Source organism: Nyctereutes procyonoides, unplaced genomic scaffold (assembly GCF_905146905.1).
Source record: "Nyctereutes procyonoides isolate TBG_1078 unplaced genomic scaffold, NYPRO_anot_genome, whole genome shotgun sequence".
Taxonomy (NCBI): Eukaryota; Metazoa; Chordata; class Mammalia; order Carnivora; family Canidae; genus Nyctereutes; species Nyctereutes procyonoides.
Window position 1 is genome coordinate 54,303,974 of NW_026575020.1, and position 5,614 is coordinate 54,309,587.

Here is a 5,614-nt window from a genome sequence, read left to right on the forward strand (position 1 = left end):
CTGAGAGCTTTGCGTGTTATCTCATCTAATTCTTTTTACAAAAATCCCCGGAAGGTTGGTATTCCAATTATCCTTACTCTGCAGAGGAACATTCAGATCCCGGGAGAAGTATGAGGACTCGCCCGGGGTCACAGAGCTAGCACAGGGCAGAGCGGGGACAGGAGCCCAGATAGCTCAGTCTCTACCCTGCACGACAGGCACACGCAGGGCCCATGGGGACACCAGGAACCGGGCACAGCAGGGCATTGAACGACCATTACCAGAAACACCGGAGGCAGGGGGGCCCCTCAGAGCCAGCTTGCACCAGAAGTCCCCCAACTGCCATTCTGTGGGTGTCGGATGGTCCGAACATTGACCCAAAGTGTCCTTTAAAAAATAGGGAGGGACCCAGGGCCAGCCACCCTTTGTGACCAAAAGAAAAACAAACATCAAGTTGCCCTTATGGCTAGACTTGGATAAAATAATCATTATGGGCCATATTTATCGAGTCCGTGATCTTCACAACAGCCCCAGGAGTGCGATGCCCATCTTCAGTCCCCAAGTCACCGATGTGCCACATGAGACACAGAGAGAGGGACCAATGCCTGAGTCCCAGGGAGAGGAGTGGGCTGGCCAGGATTCTGCTTCCCGCCTGGCATTGCCATCCGAGCAGAGGGCGCCCACACGCTGTGTGTCCCGCTCTGTACCGTCTCCCGCGATAGGCGCCTTAGTGAGCCCCCGAGCTGCCCATAGAGCCGTGGTTTCGACTGGGGGTGATTTTGCCCCCGACGGGACATTTGGCAACATCGGGGCACATGCACACTTTGGATTGACATAAGGGATGGGGGGGTGCTTCTGGCTTCCAGTGGGTGGAGGCCAGGGGTGCTTTCCGACATCCTACAGGGCACAGGACAGGCCTCGTTACAGAGAGTGATCCGGCCCAAAGGTCAATACGCTGAGAAACCCTGACTTAGAGAAAAAATATTTCTGCAAATGAATTGTCGGGGGAGAGAGTCACAGTGCCCTGCCTGTTGCATCAGCCCCAGGACACTGACGGACCCCTCCATGAGTGGCTAGGACGACAAACTCCAAGGGAGAATATTCTTTCCTATAATAGGATTTGGGCCTTTGGCAGGTGCTTGCAAAGGTGAGCCACCTGCTGGGGCGAGCCACCTGCTGGAGCCTAAAAACACCTTCAGAGAACACCCTGAGGCAAGGATGGAGTGGACATGGCAGAGGACAGGACGGCTGCTGACATCGCCGGGCAGAGGGCAGTGGGGGCTCTGTGGGGTGATGCCCAGCACTGCCTATCCTCACGGCCATGAACTTCTCCTCCCTGTAAACTGGCCTCACCCAGAACCGGCTTAGTCTTCTCCAAGGGAAGCAAAACAAGACCACGAAGCATCACTGGAGAACCAGAGGCTGCTGGAAAGTCCCTCCCCCCTGGGCACAGAATGCAAAATGTCAACGGTGGGGCCTGGATGCGGGAACACATCCGAGCAGGGCTGGAAAACGGTGGCAACGGCAGCCAGCCCTGGGGTCCACAGCACAGGGAGGGCCCTCCTGTCTGTGTGTGCACACCTGCGGGAGAGCGTGCTGCTTCTCTGGGTCCTGTTCTGCTCAGCCGACTCGATGATGCTTCAGCCTGCAGCTACGACAGCCCAGCGGACTAGGGGGGAGGTCACCGTCCCACATTCACTGCTGGCTACTGTGGGGTACTGGCTACTGTGGCCCTTCGGTCGGAGGCCCCTGGGGGGACACTGACTGTCAGGCTAGGCAAAGGTGACTACTGGAAACCCCCAGGGTCACACCAGAACCCTTTTTGGCTCTTCCCTGGCTCCCAGAACCAGAAACCCCGGAGCCAGCTCCTCTGAGTGCTAAGGACCTATGGGATGAAAACAAAACGGTGGACAGAGGCAGTGCCCTCTGGAGCTTACCAGCAGGTGGAAAGGGTTGAGCTCCAAGGTCTGCACCCTGCACCCAACACCCTGCCAGGTACAGACCACAGACCACAGAGTGGTGAGCAAGCCAGACGCAGACTCTGCTCTCCTGGAGCTTGTACGCCAAATGGGAGAGACAAGAGCTGACAAATACACAGGGAAATATAGTACAACAATAGCACAGAGTGACATCTTCCAGGATGCACAGTATGCTCCGAGTGGGATGCTAGCAGGAAGGAGGGCTTCTGAAGAGGAAAATCCTCAGGGGATGCCTGGGTGGCTCAGTGGTTTGGCGGCTGCCTTTGGCCCAGGGTGTGATCCTGGAGACCCGGTATCGAGTCCCACATCAGGCTCCCTGCATGGAGCCTGCTTCTCCCTCTGCCTGTGTCTCTGCCTCTCTCTGTGTGTCTCTCATGAATAAATAAATAAAATCTTTAAAATATATATATATATATATATAAAAGAGGAAAATCCTCGATGGATGTCTTGTTTCCCAGGGGCCTTTCATTCGCCCTCCCAGGCTGTAGGTAGCCATAGCCTCTCATAAGCAGGGGCCGACTTTCGGCCCAGAGAGTCACAGGGCCCCAGAGAGCCACAGGGTCTTAGAAAGTGCTCAGGGCTCATCGCAACCAGTGGATTCCAGCTGCGGGCAGGTTTGGAAGGAGGTGGAGAATGTCACAGATTTCTGACCGAACATACAGTTGTTTCGTGGAAATAATGGTCACTGGTGACATCGACATCCAAGAGCCCAGCAGTGGCCTCCTCCTAGGGGAGCCTTTGGCCCACTGGAAGCTTCAAGTAAGTGAATGAAGATCTGAAGAGCTCAGAAAAGGGGGAAAGGACGTGTACGATGAGTTTTGAAGTAGCCATTTGTCTGTGCGAGCCCGACAAGTAAGTGGAGGACGGACCTCCAGGGATGATCGGAGGGAGCAGCCCATCGGGAATGCTGCCCACGGTTGAGCACGGCCAGCGCAGGGGTAGGACGAGGGGATGGGCCAAAGATGAGGCAGAGAAGGCCAGGACTCCAGGCTCACGGGCACGCTCCGTGTGGAAGGCAGCGGGGAGCCACGGCAGGATCTCGAGGGAAGTAACAATGCCGATCTTTTAGGACGATGCTGGTCAATTGACTGGAAGGTAGAGAAACCATGCAGGCTGCTATGGCCATCCAGAGGGGACACTGTGAGGTCCCAGCCCCCAGGCAGGGGCAGTGGGGATGCAGAGGAGGGACAGAAGCAATGGGAATGGATGAGGGATCCGATTCCCGGATGGACTCAGCATGTGGAGGGTCTGCACTGAACCTGGTCCCTGCCCTCGTGGAGCTCACTCTCATGGGTCCCTAAGGGCATAAGTCGAGTTTTGTGGAGAAGAGGGGTCCGATATGGAGGATGAGCAGGAGTTTGACAGATGTTGGAAAGTGCGTAGAGGCAGAGGGACAGATGTGTGCAAAGGCCTGAGAGTGGGACCCAGGACCCACGTGTGTTGGAGAACAAGTAAGCAGTCAGTGTGGGTGGGAACCTGCATCTGTGATGGGCCCAGGGAGATGAGGCTGGGAGGAGGCATGAGGAGATGTGGAGAGAGAGGGAGTTGCCTTTGCTTATGCGTTAGAGCCACAGCTCCTCAAAGTGGGCAAGACCGGGGGCAGGGGCACCGCGAGGGAGGGGAGTGCATTGCTCCGGCGACAGGTGGTAAAAGCTCGGTGGGGGGGGGGAGTCAATGGAAAGGTGAAACACCTGCAAAGGTAGAGGCCCCAGGATCTGAACAGAGAGGATGAAGAGAAAGGGGATGTGACTGATGTGACTGGTGGCTCAGCGGTGTTGTTGACAGAAACACAGAAGGCGGGCGGAGGACTCGGTTTGAGAACAGAGACAAAGCTGTGACGAGTCTCTAAGGAAGGTGGGCTGTGGCCTCCTGCCCAGCAGCCTCTCCTACTTACCCCCTTGGGCCATCCTGGGTGGGCTTCATGCATGTGGAGGAACAGAAAAGAAAAAGAGCCCTAGGCCAAATGACCAGGGGTCTCCGGTGGCTGATCCAGATAGATGCAGGGTCTGGCCCACAAGCTGGGAGCGTGGTTTCTTTTTCTTTTCTTTTCTTTTCTTTTTTTTTTTTTTTTGTAGTTTTATTTTTTTTTATTTTTTGTGTGTCTGTGTTTATTTTTTTATAAATTTATTTTTTATTGTTTAATTTGCCAACATATAGAATAACACCCAGTGCTCATCCTGTCAAGTGCCCACCTCAGTGCCTGTCACCCAGTCACCCCCACCCCCTGCCCTCCTCCCCTTCCACCACCCCTAGTTCGTTTCCCAGAGTTAGGAGTCTCTCATATTCTGTCTCCCTTTCTGATATTTCCTACTCATTTTTTCTCCTTTCCCCTTTATTCCCTTTCACTATATTTGCACAGTTTCTATCCACATGCGCATCTTCAGGCTTAGCTGATTCTCGCTGCAGCACGCCCGTTTGCAAACCAGCCAGCCATGGTGTGCAGCCTTGGGGGCCAGAGAACAGGACAAAACCTTAGGGGACCCCCTTCCCCCAACGTAGGAGTGTTTGGTTTCCACCAAGCTTCACCGGGCTTATCCAGGTACCCAATCCAAGGCCACAGGTGGCTTCCTGCGACTGTTTATTAATAACTACACCGAACACAAGCTCCTCGGGGGCGGCCGGGGAAGCCAGTCCCAGGGCGCAGGCTGGCATCGTGCTCTGCCCCTGGATGCGTGCCAGGCTGTCTGAGACAGCCTCGGGGGAATGAACGGCTCTTCCTTACCCAGCTCCTGCCGCGGGAAGAGATCCCGGCCTGTTTCCCTCACGCAGTCCTTGCAGGGGGCCTGCCTGGCTCAGCTTCACCGGGGGTGGGGCGCAGGAGATGAGCCCGCAGGACCCGGAGGACACCAAGGCCCAGAGCAGCGACAGGAAACACCGGCTCTCCGTGGCTTAGCAAGTTGGATGCACATTGGAGCCCTGTTTTCCAAGGGCCTCCTGAGGCCGGGAATCTATCCACTAGGCTCCTTCCCTGTGCAATTGCTGTTATGCTCACCGACTGCAGACTGCAGCGTGCAACTCACACTTTCTGGCACAGGATGGTGGCTCTTTCAGCAGGCCGGGAGCCAGCAGGGCACACAGACCTAGGTTCTGGTTTACCTGTAAGGCCTTGTTCGGCAGCGGGGGACACTGAGGCAGGCTCTACTGCGAAACACGGGGAGGCATACACAGGTGCTCTCCGACACCAGGCAGGTGCACGGCCTGGGCAGAGACATCTCTGTACCCCTCTGCCGCTGGACAAGGGGGTGGAGACAGGGCCCCAGAGACCCCAGCCGCAGCCACGATGCGCGCTGTGCCCTTGGAAACACCAGGAAGCCCAGACAGCAGCAGGCAGGCAGGCAGGCAGCAGGTGCGCGCGGCGGGGCACCCCTTGCAGGGAGGTGGGAGAGGGCGGTGCAGGGGGGAGGGCGCCCAGGAGCTCCCAAACGGACGCAGGGGCCCCCGAGGGCGGGAAGGACGCGCGGGCAGCGGGCAGCGGCCGGGAGCAGCGCAGGCTCGGCGCCTCCCCGGAGGAGGCGGCCACTGTCGGCTGCAGCGCGGGGGGCGGGGGCGCAGGGGCGGGAGGCGCCGTCGGGGCCCTCCCCTTGCCCCGCCCCCGGTCGGCGCCCTTGGCCGCGGGCGCGTTGTTGGTTTCGGGTTGTCAGGCAGCGGCGGTGCAG